This window comes from Rhipicephalus microplus, chromosome 9, assembly GCF_043290135.1.
Source record: "Rhipicephalus microplus isolate Deutch F79 chromosome 9, USDA_Rmic, whole genome shotgun sequence".
Classification (NCBI taxonomy): Eukaryota; Metazoa; Arthropoda; class Arachnida; order Ixodida; family Ixodidae; genus Rhipicephalus; species Rhipicephalus microplus.
The window spans coordinates 24,039,410-24,055,864 of NC_134708.1; the positions used below are offsets into that span (position 1 = coordinate 24,039,410).

At 47.4% G+C, this 16,455-nt stretch overlaps 2 protein-coding genes across 4 annotated transcripts in view; one reads left to right on the forward strand and one right to left on the reverse strand.

Annotated features, from left to right (window-relative positions):
* LOC119164927 (uncharacterized) overlaps nt 1-16,455 on the reverse strand; it is a 423,059-nt gene that overhangs the window by 112,029 nt on the left and 294,575 nt on the right. The gene's annotated exons all lie outside the window — the stretch shown is intronic.
* Nucleotides 12,491-16,455, forward strand: part of LOC119164929 (uncharacterized) — a 169,015-nt gene continuing 165,050 nt past the window's right edge. For all 3 annotated transcript variants that reach the window (XM_075873326.1, XM_037417129.2, XM_075873327.1), the window contains exon 1: nt 12,491-12,730. The gene's annotated coding sequence lies outside the window, so the exon portion shown is untranslated. The remainder of the gene's footprint in view (nt 12,731-16,455) is intronic.

Below are 16,455 nucleotides of genomic sequence, written 5' to 3' on the forward strand. Positions count from 1 at the left end.
AAGGGCTTGCCCTTTTACCCTTTCGCAATTTACGAGTGGTAGGGATTTCCATCGAACGAAAATACTAAAAAAAGCCTCTTTCCTGCAATAGTCACTACTTTCAAAACCGACCTTCCAGAAAAAAATTCCTAGCTATCGACCAGTTGGCGGGTATGTGACGATTTCTGAGCCAGTAGGTCACGTCAGTTTGCTTTGACAAATCAGGTATAGGCACGCATTTCAGATCTCTCTATGGATTTACGATGTCACGTCATCTGTCTAGCATATCATGCAGACACACCCGCTTCCGTAAACACACGTGATCTCCCCATAGCCAATTGTACAGACTCGTGCATGTGCACGTTGACGTGACGAAGACGCAGCGTTGCCAGATTCCTTAAGCTGAGGCAATTCACCAACAGAAAAAGCCGACGACTCCTTACTACGCGCCCGCGAAGCCGAGCCAACACAACGAAAAGTTACCGCCCCTGCGGAGGGCAGCAAGGGTCACTGCAAAGATTGCCACAAGCTGGATCATCGCGAATATATAGCTTAGAGGGCTCTTTCTGCGTCCAACCGGTCTCTCCGAGCGACTCTCTGATCGTAACGTCCAGCATGTGTGTGTACATGTGTGCATCATTTATTTATTTATTTATTTATTTATTTATTTATTTATTTATTAAATGCGAAGCATTTCTTAGCGAACTTCGGTGACTCTGAGCGTATCTATCTATCTATCTGTCTATCTATCTATCTATCTATCTATCTATCTATATGCCTACGACTTTTAGCTCTCTAGGCCGTTTCGATAATGGTATCAATACCAAACTTGGTATGGCATAACAGTATGAACAACATATCTGACTAGTCATAACATGAAAATCATGATATGTGGGTCATGAATAACATGATTTACATTTGATGGTAATGCAGCTCTTGCGGTAGTTTCGTTCACATGGCATGTTGCAAAACTGGTATGGTATGGCATGATTGCATGGCGAACACAAGCGACAGACCCTAACATGAAAATCATGACATGCGTGTCATATAACAACATGACTACATGCCAAGCTCATGATGCCCTCACGGCCGTTTCGCTAGCGTCACATATACCAAATATGGTATTACGGTACGTGAATGGATGAAGAAAGTATGTGACTGGTGCAAACATGATAAACATGAGATGCATGTCATGTCACAACATGACTACATGCTACGCTCATGATGCGCTCGAGGCCTTTTCGCTAGCTTCACATGTACCAAACTTGGTATTACGCGACGAGAACGGACGATTCAGGTAAATGACACGTCCAAACATGATAATTACGACATGATTGATTGGTATGTGGGGTTTAACGTTCCAAAACCACCATATGATAATGAAAAACGCTGTAGTGGAGGGCTCCGGAAATTTCGACCACCTTGGGTTCTTTAACGTGCACCCAAATCTGAGCACACGGGCCTACAACATTTCCGCCTCCATCGGAAATGCAGCCGCCGCAGCCGGGATTCGAACCCACGCCCTGCGGGTCAGCAGATATATATACGACATGCGTGTCATGCAAGAACATGACTACATGCCACACTCATGATGCGCTTGCAGCCGATTCGCTAGCTTCACATCTGAGAAATTTGGTATTACGTGACGCCAATGGATGACGAAAGTATGTGACTGGTGCAAATGTGATAATCATGAGATGCGTGTCATGTTAGAACATGACTACATGCCACGGTCAAGGCTACAATACATTTCGACGTGACGTGGTGCGCGTGCTCACCGGCGTTCATTTCGTCGCGTCACGCCGGCGTTGCCACGCCAGGCGCCGGTCCTGCCGTATACTCGCAGGCACGCGCCGCCCTTGCGTTCCTTTGACGCATGCGCGTTTCAGCCCGTTTAGTGTCCCTCCTTCACGAAAAGAGAGAGACGCAGTGTTGCCTGGGTAACGCATCAGCGCGAAATGCAGCATGTCGCATTTCGCGCAGGTTGCCATCGGGCCGTCCGGAAAGACGCTGGTCGCGCCTGGCGTAGAGCGCTCGCGTTTTGCTAACGTAGCGTCGCTGTGCCAGCGTGCGCGAACGTCAACACTACATTAGAGTATATAGGACCCTTCATGATGAGCTCGAGGCCGTTTTTGCTAGTTCCGCATATACCAAATTTGGTGTTACGTGTCGTCAATGGATGATGAAATATATGACTGGCGCAAACATGATAATCCTGAAACGCGTGTCATGTAAAAACACGACAACATACCACGCTCATAGCGTGCTCGCGGCCGTTTCGCTAGCTCCACATATACTGAATTTGGTATCACGTGACGTGAATAGATGACGAAGGTAAACGGCACATCCAAACATGATAGTCATGGCATGGAAGTCATGTACAGCATCATTCACCTCCACCTCGTCATGTTGTGCTGATTTTAAGGTGCCATATGAACCTTTCTCATTCGTGCTTCGCATATCATCGATTCCCACTGTAAGTGGGACGTGCCAATTTTTATTGATTTATTTATTTTTCTATCTCTACCCTCTTTTTGATCTCTACTTACCTGCCCCTTTCAGATTAGCGAACCGGCTTTTCCACTAGGTTAACCTACTAGGATAACCTAGTAGGTTAATCTAGTAAGGTAACCTACTAGGTTTTCTACTAGGTTTAGCAGCTTGCTGGGCAAGCTTCTTATGATCGCGCCTCGTCGTACATTGCGGCGGCGTGTACAATTCCCCGCAGATTTCAGAAATGCTTTCGGCGCGCGTCCACTTATTTTCCCTTAGCCTGGGGTTCGCGCGGTTACAAATCTTCCTTACTGCTTGGCCGCATGAACACCTCCGAAACTAATGTAGCAGCGTGGCTGGCTCGCAACGCAAGCAGATGCTCGGATGCGCCGCCAAGACCCTGCGGTGACAGCCCGGGAGGCCGACGGGAACAGTGCTCGCCGAGGCATCCCTTGTGTACGTATAATGTATATATCTCATCAAAATGTATATGGTGCATCCAAATGTAAATTATTAAACATTCTCTACGTAATGTATACATGACAAAGTCGTCACGTCTATATATGATGGTAGGAGATGTTCACGAAGGATTCGCGTGTGCCCCGATCATCTCCGAGAAAGCTGCGCTAACTTTATTTTCTTTGTGAATATGGCGGTGATTTTTTTCATTTCATTTATTTCTCTCTTTCTCATGACTGTACAACCATCTTCACGGGGTAGATGGGTCGTAGATTTTTTTTTTGTTCGATTTAAGGACAGTAGTCAGCTGCTATTCCCGATTGGCAAACAACCGTCGAAAGCGCTTCAGCCCGTTCATAGTCTTCACTGGATTTCCCCTACATAATAATGCCTCCCCTCCTCCGTAAGTGAACCAACTGTACTTGCTTACGTTTTGTGGGATGGTTGCTGACCTTCATTTATTAATGTAAAAGACCTGGGTGCCTTACGAAACGCGACATCAACAGCAGTGACAAAAACGTCATCATGCGATGACGTCATCATAATGCAACGGGGCACCAAAACGTGTGACGTACGACGTCCCTAAAATATTCCGTATCATGACACCACACCAAGACTCCATCACCAAATACCCTATTTAAAGGTGGGCAGATCACGGAGGCATTGCAAAACCACGTTACGTGCAGAAAGTTTCGTAAAGGGCTGGGGAAGAATCAGTACATCGACTAAACAGAAAAAAGGAGATTACTTTCGCAATCGAGTGATGATAAGCGTTTGCATAAGGGACCTTGCGAGTTTTAGATGCGAAGCAGCGTATGGTCGGAGCTTGTCCCTTTTCCGTCGTCGTAGCCACGCTAGTACTCGAAACGTCCACTAAATGACTCTGCGGTAGAGCACTCGCTCCACTCCGGCGTATGCTCTGGTATGAGTGGAAGCCGATAGAGGCGCTGCGCTGCTCCGTATAATAAAAGTGCTTACTCGTCTCTCATACACACCGCGTAGTGTGAATTAATACATAAGCATGAGTGCGCCGGAGGCTAGGGCTCACAAAGAGGCTGTGGGCGCAACCATGAACGTCTACGGTGAAGGATGAATAGCACCACTTTACAGAACTTTTAAGTCGACCCATGGCTGCTTCGCATACTACTCAAGGTTCCCCTCACGTGAGGAGGTGTGCAATGTTTCGTTTCCTCGCCAGGCTATTGGATATCACCTCGACGTTCTGCATATTCCACTTCAACTGAACTTTGAGACATCGAGGTACGCCAGGATGAGACACATGTTTCAGAAGCAACCACTTATTCCGTTTTGCTGTTGCTACAGAGGAGTTCGTCTGAATTACAGTTACACTCTAATTTGTCGGCGGCTGCAGAAAGTGCGAAAAATGTTACCAATGCGTTCGCCGAACTCAACTCTTTGTGTTTGCCTTTTGCCTAGAATTACTCATGCACATATCTTTTTATGTGTCTTCATATTCTGCATTCCCGTTCACCTTTCTTTGTTTGTTTTCTAACGGGTCGCAAGAATGCTTACAACAGAGTAAACGCGCCCCACCGCGGTGGTCTAGTGGCTAAGTTACTCGGCTGCTGACCCGAAGGTCACGGGATTGAATCCCGGCTGCGGCGGCTGCATTTCCGATCGAGGCGGAAAAGTTGTAGGCTTGTGTGCTCAGATTTGGGTGCACGTCAAAGAACCCCGGGTGGTCGAACGTTCTACCACGGAGGGCTTCGGAGCCCTCCACTACGGCGTCTCTCATAATCATATGGTGGTTCTGGGACGTTAAACCCCACATATCAACCAATCAACGATAGCGTAAACGCAGCCCATTGCAGTTCGTCACAATGTGACATCACCCATATCATTCGAACGAGAAACAAAGAGGCGTGGTCGCCTGTTTGTTTGCAGCGTGCCACTTTTAGAAAAAAAGGGAAGAATATTTATCTCGTAATCGTGGACTCCCGGCTACATTGTTTTCCGGAGACCTGCATGTCGAAACGTAGGCACTAGGCCACTTTTACGTGCTAGTCTTTGAACGCCTTGCACCGCTAGACACTTCAGACAATCTTTGCGAAATCCCACAATGTGGTGGAAGGATTCTCAAAGGGGAATTCACAATGGCCCGTTTCTAGCCCGAAGCCGCATGGAAAGTCAGACCTAGGGGTTTCTCAGGATAGAAATATTGACCGCGTATTTGCGTTTTGCGCTGCAACTGTCGTCGAAAGACTGTAGTCTTCTGCCGGCCTTCATTCGTGCATGGCATCGCATCTTTAGTGCAACTCAAGAAACAATAGGGTCTTTAGAATCACGAATCTGTGTATTTTCCAGTGCAGGAACACACCACCATACACTTGCGTATTGATGTTGTTACTCAGATATACGTAATAGTCGTTTATAATAGAATATGTGCACAAGTATGAAGGTCTCCACTAGTTCAAGATGGTTGGACGTTGAGGAAGTGCTCAAACTATGGCCAGGTGGCTGAATCGTTTCCTGTGACAGACAGACAGGCCGGCCGAAATATCTGCGTTCAGGTATCCAAAAGAAAGACTATATCGTCTTTAAAAAAAACATAAGCCTTTTGCCATTTTCTGAGATTCGGCAGAACTATATTGTAGTATGATCTGTGCGTGCACTTCGAGTTGTCGATTAATACATCCCCTAAATGCCAACTCAGCTCGCTGTTGATTTCTAGCTTCCTGGTTAGCGCAATCGGCAGAGCGACCGTCCGAAAAGGCGTTGGTTCTGCAGTAAAATTAATAGCTGGGCGATATGGCATGTATCCTCATTATAACTTTTTCTATCGGGCACAAAGCACAGATTATAAAAGAGAACAACGAGCGTTGGTCCAAGGTTCGCTATCCGGACCAAAATTTACGTTCTGGTCCCTAAGAAGGTTCCTGATGTAGATGATCCGTATGTACTTCTTTGCGGTTTCATGCGACGAATGAGTGGTTCTTTGTTTTCGTTTCTTCACTACAGTCTTTTGGTCTATAGCAGAGATGGCCAACCTTTCTAAGCAGAGGGCCGATTCGCATGGAGCCGACAAGGCGAGGGCCGTGCTGCAAAGCGAAATTCTGCGGTGGAGAGGGTGAGTGCTTCGAAGGCGAAGAAAAAACTCCTCAAGCGGAAACTACCGCACAAAACTGGTATAAAACCGTAATTATTTTCAGCATGCTTGCCACAAGGTTGCGATATTTAAACAAGATAACAAGCAAAACAACAACAAAAAACAATGAAGAAAACTCTTTCAGCGCGAGTTTTGGTGCTGAACATTTTTAGCTAATTTCAAAATATCTACATCAAATTGCTCGCCGACGGGGCACATGTTTTTGGAGGTGCTCATGTGTTCATCAGTTAGTCATGAACGCTTGTTTGATTTGATGGACTATCACTCTCGGGAAACTATGTTAGCAGACGCATACACTGACAAACACTGGCATCCTGGCGGCCGCTGGTTTCTTCAAACTCGAACACTTCGAGTCGGTGATGCCCGCGTAAAACTTCGCAGGCTAATTTTGCATCAAATGCCTCTTTGAGCTCATCGTATGTCTGTATATCAGCCAGCTACGACTGGTACCTATTCCCTGCCTTGAAATCATTCTGAACGAATCGGATGCTGCACCAATGTTTTTTTGAAGATCAGACAACGTAACCACGAACAAAAGCTTTAACGCCTGCGGGCATGCCGTACTTGATCGAATTCCTCTATTCCTCATATGACGGTCCTTCGCTGAGCTATTCTTTCCTCAAAGAATCTATCATTTCCATGAACAGCCTTTCTTCCGTACTAGTTTTGAATCTTTGAAAAGAAAGGTGTACGCATAAGAAGGGGCAACGCAGAGGAGAGGGAAAAGCACCTGCCCTTCGACACCCCCTCCCCACGCCACTTCTTATGTGATTCTTAAAAAGAAAAGAAGAGAAAAGTGAGACCCGTAACTGTCTGCATCAGAGTGCTACACCTCAACACTAGCTTACAAGGGATGGAGGTAAGGAGGGATTGAAATGATTGGAATAAAGGTATAGATATAGAGAGGGGGAAGGAGGGAGCGTGACACAGGGACAGCGACGACACCCAGAAGCAAGGAGAAGATAGGAAAGATAGACACGGTCGCTGGACCCCAAGCACGGGTCACCACTCGGCGAGAGCTCTTGTCGGCGTCAGGAGATGGCGTAGGGCGAGCCCAGTCGGCCAGAGCTACGCCGACGCCGAAGATCGCGAGGGCACAACAGGTCGGCACGAAATCCAGAGAGCGAGTTCATGTTTGCGCTACGTTCTGATTGCAGGAGTTTCAGTGGGAGGGTGATGCCAGTGGGGGAAGGTGTTTGGACTCTAGTGAAACGTCGCCTCCCCCCCCCACAATGGAAATCACTGCACACGTATACCGGAACACATTTGTTCAAGTATATATATATATATATATATATATATATATATATATATATATATATATATATATATATATATATATATATATATATATATATATATATATATATATATATATATATATATATGTGTGTGTGTGTGTGTGTGTGTGTGTGTGTGTGTGTGTGTGTGTGTGTTTCTGCCGACGTTGTGTTGTTTTAAGGAGCCGTAATGCCCAGTGCTGAATTACTCTGAACACTTAAATCATTTTTAAGAACTATATTGTAATATTGTAGCTAACTTCGTAATTATCGGTTCGTTATAGACGAGTATATTGATGTGAAGATTTAAATACTGAGTTTCGATCGTAAAATTAAAAATTTTTTTATGTAAAAAGGGTGTCACTTTGGCTTGCATTTTTCGTTGGTTTGTATTACAGAGAAAATGTGATGTTGCTTTATTGGTGCGTTGCTGTACAACACGTGCTATGAATCTCGAGCGAGTTTAATCTATTATCAGCAAAAAAAAAAAAAACGAGCGAGAAAAATAGTACCAATAAATCACGAATTATACCACGACTGACCAACCAAATTGGATGACATATTGTACCAAAATCTTGAAAACCAGCAAAAATAAGAAACGGTGTGAGTAAAAATTCATCAACGCGCAGGCAACATTTCCCCCTTGTCGCATTCTCTTTTTGGCGCCTGTCATTTCTAATTGAAGTCATATTTTTGCTATGTCCTGATGCTTGCTGCTCGCGGAAACACTCAGTATAGGCGTGTGTCGTGTCCTTCGCTCCTGTTTGCTTGTCATGTAACTCTCATAAAATAAAAAAACTTGAATATAATACGTAATAGAGGAGCAGCATAAATCTCTGCAATAAACCCACACGTTTCCCTTTTTTATTATTACTTTCCTCATGTTGAAAAATGTATTCCACGACTTCCCGTCAGTTTTCATTCTGTACAATTTGCATCAAGGAGCTGGTAACTTGCGAAATCCAACCGTAAATCAAGTTTACAGCTGTCAGTCGCGAAAAATGCATTGCCTCTTTTTTGAGTACGATTAAAATTTACGTACGTCGGAGCACTTTTTTTTGAGGAATTTAAACTGTTTTTTTTTTTCGCTGAAGCTGTCGTTATGCCTGCTTCGAGGTAAATAAGCAGACGTTAGCATAGGTAGGCAAAAAATTTGGAGCTGGCTCAGACTCGCTTGACAAGTATAATTTGCTCTCAGTACTCGCTCGATTCAGACCCATCAAAACTTTTCTTCAGCCGGACTCATTCGAACCAGACACGGTAAACTTTTAGGGGCCAGGCTCCTGGGGTCTGTCCTTCCTCCGTTGTCGTACGTAGCCACCGGTGGCACATAGCCGCTCTAGAGCGGGATATATGTGCCACAGGGGACGCGAGATGGGAGATGGCGGTACTTGGAGTGTTCACTATGTGGATGTACGGACGGACGGACAGACAGACTAGAAGACGGACGGAAAGATGAACAGACGAACGAACGGACGGATATTCGGATGCACTGATTCACAGACGGACGGACGCATGGGTGGACGTACGGATGGTCGCGCGGACGGACGGACGGAAGCAAGGACGAACGCACGGACGGAAGCACGCACGGTCTGACGGGCGCTTCGCCCTACTGATCATCATTCACTCCGTGGATATGCTTTCCTTTTTTTTTTTTTGGTATCTGGACTCACTCGGCCTCAAGCTCGCAAACATATAGCTCAGCCGGACTTACTCCGACCCGCAACTCTCGGACTCACTTTAATGTGAATGATGTATGTCACAGTGGAGCATCGGCTGGGGTGCTTGACTTCTGATCCGAAGGTCATGGGCCTAATCTCTGCCGTGGCGGTCACATTTCGGTGGAGGTGAAATGGTCGAGCCCCGTGTATTGTGCGATATCAGTGAACCTTAAAGAACTGCAGCAGATGGTCGAAATGTCCGGAGCCCTCCTCTATAGGCACCTCTCATTATCATATATTCGTTTTGGGACGGAAACTCCGCGGTAATATTGTTAACCTGAAGAAGCCAGAGTAAGTCGACTTATGAATACATCAGCATAAAATTGGATCACTTGATCGTGGTTACAACGCTTTTTAATAAGCAGGCATCGCATAATGGGTGCTCTGCGATACGTTTTTTTTTTATTTCGTACCTTTGAATACGAGTTAGCAGTGAATTCAATCTCGTAAGGACATTTTTATGAAATACGTGACCCACGCGAGATATCTTTATGCTGTACTTCCCATGAAAGAGTTGGCGGGGAAAGTCATGGCATTCCCCCTCCCCGTCCAACTCATGAGCGTGATCAATATATATTCAGAGGTTCATGAATGGTAGTTTGTTACGATATGTAGCAGGCAGGGCATAGTTTTTAGGGGCGATGGTGCTTAGAGTATGGCTCGTTCCATCGTAGTAGTAGGTTGTAAAAGTAGCCACTTCTAGTTAGCTTTGGTGATTGCTCCCTAGATGGCGTTGTTTGTACGTGCCCTTGGAAATAGTACCACTAGAAGGCGTTAGTGGTTTTCATATAGTTTACGATTAAAGAGGATAGATGGCGCTGTTATAATAAGAAATTCACAGCATATCCTCGGAGTGAATGATCATAAGTGGGGCTAAGCGTCCGTCTGTCTGCCAAGACATACAGGCAGACTGACAGACAGATGGACGGATGGACGGATGCTTCACCCCACTAATCATCATTCACTCCATGAATACGCTGTGACTATTTTATTACTTTATGGTTAATTTGCCCATACTATTCTTGCTGTTCTAATCTTTGGGATATGTGTGAATAGACTTGAGCATTAGACTTGTGAAGTTATGTGTGTACTTTAGCCATTTCATCCTATATAATAATGCGTATTCACAGTGAGTGATCATTTATTATTTTTTTTTGTGATGCCCCCTTATCCCATGCCTCTAACGAGCCCTGTAAGGACTCTTTAAATAAATATAAATAAACGCGAACCGATATAAAGCTGATAGTAATGCTGAAGATGAGTAGATAGGTGACCTGCTGAGTTTCACTTCCTGAGTTACAGATGCCATTTTCATGCGTCAGATCGAAGGGGAGAGTGGAAGGTGTCTGAGTGTGGCGCCCCGCCACTGTGGTCTATCGTGGCTAAGGTACTCGGCGGCTGACCCAAAGGTCGCAGGATCGAATCTCGGCTGCGGCGGCTGCATTTCCGATGGAGGTGGAAATGTTGTAGGTCTGTGCTCAGATTTGGGTTCACGTTGAAGAACCCCAGGTAGTCGAAATTTTCGGAGCACTCCACTACAGCGTCTCTCATAATCATATGGTGGTTTCGGGACGTTAAACCCAACATATCAATCAATCGAAGAGCTTGAATGTTAAGTTGGGCGAATGATTAGCGATTGTTATCAGGAGCGAGGCCTACCAACGTATAGCCTTTGGATTCACACTTGCGGTGTCTGTATGCTCAAACCACACCGCCGCTCCCCACACTGATTGATTGATTGATTTGTGGGGTTTAACGTCCCAAAACCACCACATGATTATGAGAGACGCCGTAGAGGAGGGCTCCGGAAATATTGACCACCTGGGGTTCTTTAACGTGCATCCAAATCTGAGCACACGGGCCTACGACATTTCCGCCTCCATCGGAAATGCAACCGCCGCAGCCGGGATTTGAAACCGCGACCTGCGGGTCAGCAGCCGAGTACCTTAGCCACTAGACCACCGCGGCGGGGCGCTCCCCACACTGCGGCCTTGCTGTTCGTGAATAAACATACCCTTGTTCCAGTGTCTTATGACGGTTTTAGTACGCTCACTACGAGGCATTGTTTCTGGATGACGAATGTTACGTGAACTTTTGTGATAAGTTGTGATGATTTGCTTGCCCAGACCACGGAATAATCTTTAGTGTGGCCTAAGGGATGGACTACGGATTAACTTTAACCACCTAATGCTCCGCAACGTGTCGTTAATTCCAAGTACAGATGTGTTTCTTTTTTTTAATTTTGCCCTTTTGAAATGTGGTGTAGAGCGATCTGGAATTGAATCGCACGTGACGTAGTTTCTAAGCCATTGCTATACTAATCGACATCACAACTCCTAGCTGCTAAGCCATAGCTGTAAGCCATAGCTGTAAGCCAGAGCACCTGTAAGCAATAGTTACTAAGCCATAGCTGCTAAGACTGATATCTACTACCTACTAAGCCAAGCTGCTAAGCCATGGCTGCCAAACCACAGCCAACGACTCGAAGCCTCTAACCGAACGTCATAGCCGCTAAGCAGCTACGGCCAGGATGTTTAGAAATGCATTTTGTCAAGCGCGACGAAACATGACGCCACATATTTAAGTTATAATTCAATTGCAGAAAGAAGGGAAGAATACAATAAATGCAATGTTTCTCCTGAATTTGCATTCAGCTATGTGAGAGTATCATGGGAACATCGCGTTTCAGGCGAAGCCTGAAAGCAAAAGTGCGTCTCCGGCCTTCTGTCACTGTTCTTTTTCTCCTCATTGCCGAGGCGAACGCACATTGCAACCCTTGTTATGTCAATTACTGCACAAACGATAACGCTACAACGTCTGATAACGCGTGTCATGTTGTTTCTAATACTACAGAGCGCATGCAGCTTTCTCTCTAACTTCGCAAAGCCCCACGTCGGGCGTTACACTTTCGCTTCAACAGGTCGTCTCACAAAGATTTTTTTTTTCTTTTCCTAAGTGGAGCGAGAACGGTGAGGGGTAATCGAACAGAGTTGCGTGACCCGCCAAAGCAGGCAATGCACTGTTTAGAGGGATAGTTCTTCCGTTGGCCCTTGCACGACGACGCAGAAGCTCTTTCATTTGAGTTCATCCGGATTCGGGAAGTACCGAGATGAGAGTCTGTTAAAACAACGAAAGTAAAGGGGTCTAGCGACGCGATGCACTTGCTAACCGCGCCGGTCAGCTATGTTGAGGGAGTGGGAAAGGAAAGGGGGGTGCCAGAGCCCTAGCGTCCGCTGCTGTAGCACACCGCGATCGGAGCGGCGAAGGGCGGTACGAGCGCATCTGTCCCATTGGCTGTCGTGGGGCCTCCCGAGAGCGCAGGCAAAAATCCTCGCGCGCTCTTACTGAGCGAGAGAGCGGAGGGGGTAGAAGCGGAGGAGGGTTCAAGCCTCTGCCGGGACGAGGGCTGGCGCGCACACACAAGGCGCGAAGCGAGGGAGGCAGTGTCTGAAACGCAGCCGGCCGCTCGCTGCTCCGACGTTCAGCTCGCCCGAAGGGGGAACCACGCCGGCTGTGGCAGCGCCGGCGGAGTCGGCGCTCCGTCGCTTATTACCGGAGGCGACGCCGGTAGCCTCGCCGCCCGGTTCGAGACGACGACGACACAGCCGTCGCCTGCCGTGGGACGCCCGACCGAGGACTAAGCCTAACCCGGGTTCTCCCCAGCACGAGCGGTGAGTTTGAGTGTCTTCTGCTAGCGAGATGTCCGTCATGATCAGCTGCGGCTAACCCACACTCCGACCCTGCCAGTCACCGTGTGTCCTGTGCGTCCCTGTTGTGCGTCGTGGTGTTTTTCGTAAACTGCCACGCGGATCATCGTCTTCGGATGTCCCGTATCTCACCGTGTGTCCGGTCGTCTACCTTGCTCTTGTCACGTCGATAAAAAAAAAAAAAAAAGACAGCACCGGAATCGGGACGGAGTGTAAGAAGCCGACAACAGAAGCGCAACTTGTGTTGTTTGATTCCTAAATGCCGTCCCGTTTTCCGCACTGTTTTTCATCGCAGACGCATGTAACAACTGGCCTTTCGAAATACTCTCCCGGAATCGTTTTCGTTGTTGCCGCTGTACCGTTGAACGACAACCGTCCAACGCATCCGTCGGCCTCGATCTCCGCGGCACTGTCTTTATTATTTCGCCACGATTGTCGTGTCGTGGTATTTATTCGTCACTGTCTTCACCCTCTTCCGTTTCCTGCATCGCCACGCGGACAGTGTCGGCACTGCGCGTCTTCAAGAGGGCGCTTCGACTTGTTTCTCCAATTTGTTTCATTTTTTGTTTCGCGAGTGCCTTCTCGATCGTGTTTGCCCCTAGCCCGTTCGTTGATGAGCTCATAGATGTGCAGTCCTCTCACGGACACTGGTAGTTGGTGATCGTCTGTTGTTAACATCGGCGATCATGCTTCCACGCAAAGAAAACGCCAGCCGCTCGCCTCCTCTTCCCGTTAGTACAATGGAGCGCTGGATTCGAGTGCCCCGTAGGACACAGCTGTTGCGCGCTGACATTTATCGCACTTAGCGTTTCTCCGTCACCCCCGCTATAGCTCTCCGTCGCGAGCTACAGGCTAATCGCTTAATACGGCCTCCTACTCTTTGTGATCGACGTCCTATCTATAACCGTACTGGATAAGCCGGCAGGTTGACACTATTTCGGAGCTCATTCGTGTGGGCTTCACAGTTCCTAACAGGAGCTGCAATTCTAAAACTTGAATAGTATACCGTGTCGGTTCAAACGTTCGCCGTGTTGGCTGTCGAACGGTTTGTTGCAATCGTCGGCTAATTAACATGTGTAGGTGGTCAGTTATAGCCGTGAGTAGGGTTCCCTATCGATCAAGGGCACATAAGTTCGACGCAGCATTCCCCCCTACCCTTCTGGTCGTTTCTGAAAGAGAAAAAAATCTGGTGTTCTTTAACATTCAGTGGTATCACGCAGTACACCGGACCCTACCATTCCACCTCCACCAAAACGCGGCCCTAATCGAAACCGCGAGCTTTGGGTCAGTAGCTGAACAGCGTAACCGCCAAATTGCCGCGGACGACTGCCCCGGCTGTCAGGAGGCAAGTGTCATCGACAGTTCTCGAAAGGCAACATCAGTGGTCCTTCGCTACCCAACATCGTTGAGAACCGTCGTCGCCATAACGCTGAACCTTAAACGAAACAACGTGGCAGATCAAACTGGTTAAAGGTAAGGGACCGACTTAGAAAGATTCGGCAGGGGAGGAGGGTGGTTCTCTCTCCCAACCCCCCATCTCTATCTCGCGCTTATGTGGTCAGGCATTGTTAAATGAGCTGCGAACATTGTAGCGCCAACCAGGGGAAACTGATTTCGTCGTTAACGCTGCCCACTCGCATCTTCCTGACCGGAGGAATATTGCTCGACGCCGGGGTTTGCGCCACTGATCTCCGCGGCCAATTTCGGACTTTCGATCGGTCATTGGTCTGCGTGAAGCCCGGGAAAAGAAAACTCGATGTCGGAGCAAGCGTTCCGTTCGATTCGCACCCACCCTTACTTTCTCTCTTTCCCGTCCTACCCTCTCCCCATTCGCCCTCTAAATCTCTGCACTGGACGTGCGTCGAAGCTGCGTCTCTTGCCCACCTATCCTCCTCCTCCTCTTTGTAGCTGATGGACCTCCTTGCGTGTACGTCTCCACCGCTGTATAAGCGTAAAGCACGACGTGACGTCACACTTAGCTCTCCTCTGTTTTGTGCGCGCTGTGGAGAGTCGCGTCTGCTGGGAGATTCCGCTCCGCGCGCTCAGGTCCCGCTCCGGTCGTGGGACACGAGGGCGGCCCTAGCGAGCGGGCGCGAGACAAATTCGGGGGTTTTAAGCAACTTCCGCTCTCCTTCTTAAAGGAAAGCCAGCCATAACGCGGGACGTGTGAACAGGGGCACAAGGCAGAAATTTTTGTGGGAGAAAGGGGGGGGGGGGGCGGCTGGAAGGGCGCCACTTCTACTAAACGTGGGGTCCGGTCGAGTGTCGTTTCGCGCTTTGTGCTTTGCATTCTATGACGAAAACATAATTTCAAGGTTGAGGGATGGGGAAGGACTCGGGCCTCCTGGCTACGCCATTAAAAATGAAAAAAAAAGAAGAAAAAAATGCAGATGTATACGACGCAGTATTTTGCTACGATTGCAGAAAAGATTATTGTTTTGGGGACAACTGGGGACGATGTAGGCGATGACGATGTAGCGCACATGCGTTATGAGGTTTCCTGGATGAATGCTTCCTTCTGACGACGCATTTGTTAGTTCCATCCAGCGTTGTGTGCGTACTTTCTTTCACATATACAGTGTTTATTATTATTATTATTATTATTATTATTATTATTATTATTATTATTATTATTATTATTTTGCGGGCTCTCCTTCAACCATCAGGCTCAGATTTTGACTCTTATGCTTCGTTCTACAGGTTAATATGATCTCAGTACGTTTCAGCCATGTTATGTAATATAGAGAGCTTCAACATCCGGTGTCGCAGGGTGTTTTGCGTACGTATGTTCTTGCGTTCCGTTGTGTCCTCCGTGGTTGCGGATGAGGGTACAGGTGAACGCAACAGCGTGCGTACGCAAAGTGGCTTGGGGTCCCCGGCACTGAAACTCTCTAATGACGAGGTTGCTGTATACTACCCCGTAGCCTCGTTGGTATACCTGATAAGTGGACGCCCCATGTATTTCTACATACGCGCGTCGCTGCGAAATAAATGGGGAAGATTTAGCAGACATTTGTCAGGGTAGTGAGTTTGGTTTACTGGAAGTATTTCACCGATATTGCGAATTTGAGTGACATCTAGTTATGCGAGTGAACGTGCTCACTTTGTGTGTGTTCACGATATTGTGTAACAAGGACGAGCTTCGTATACTACTGAGACTTGTCGCCACCTGTTTGTGCGTCGTTGCGTCAGGTAGCGTGCGTCTCTTTCGCAGCCTGACTGCACTTTGTCTAAATAAAATAACACTGGTTGAAACGTAACCTTAAATGAGGAAAGTGGTCGTGGGAATTTGTCCGCAAAGCTGTAGGTCCGCCTTTAACCCGCGGCATTATTCTCCGGTACTTGTGTATCAATACCTTTATAACGGCTGCCTCCTCTCGTGCTTTTCATTCTCTTCTTTCTTTTGTTTTGGGAGTGAGGGTGGGAAGCTCGCCTGAGAACAGCTGTGGACAGAGATTTCGCGTGCATTGACATCGGGTCACTCGCCCGTAACGGCACCCCGGAACGAATCCCTTTCTGCGTCCGCGGAACTGAAGCAGCTATTTGTATAAAACAGTTGACTGGTAGTAGTGGTGTATATTTGATGTATAATGGTGTATAGTTGATGGAACCCTATTACATTAGGAAGAAAGGTGAAAGTTGTATCAGCGAACCGTCGGTGACGTTGTACTTATCGGAGAAGAGATTGT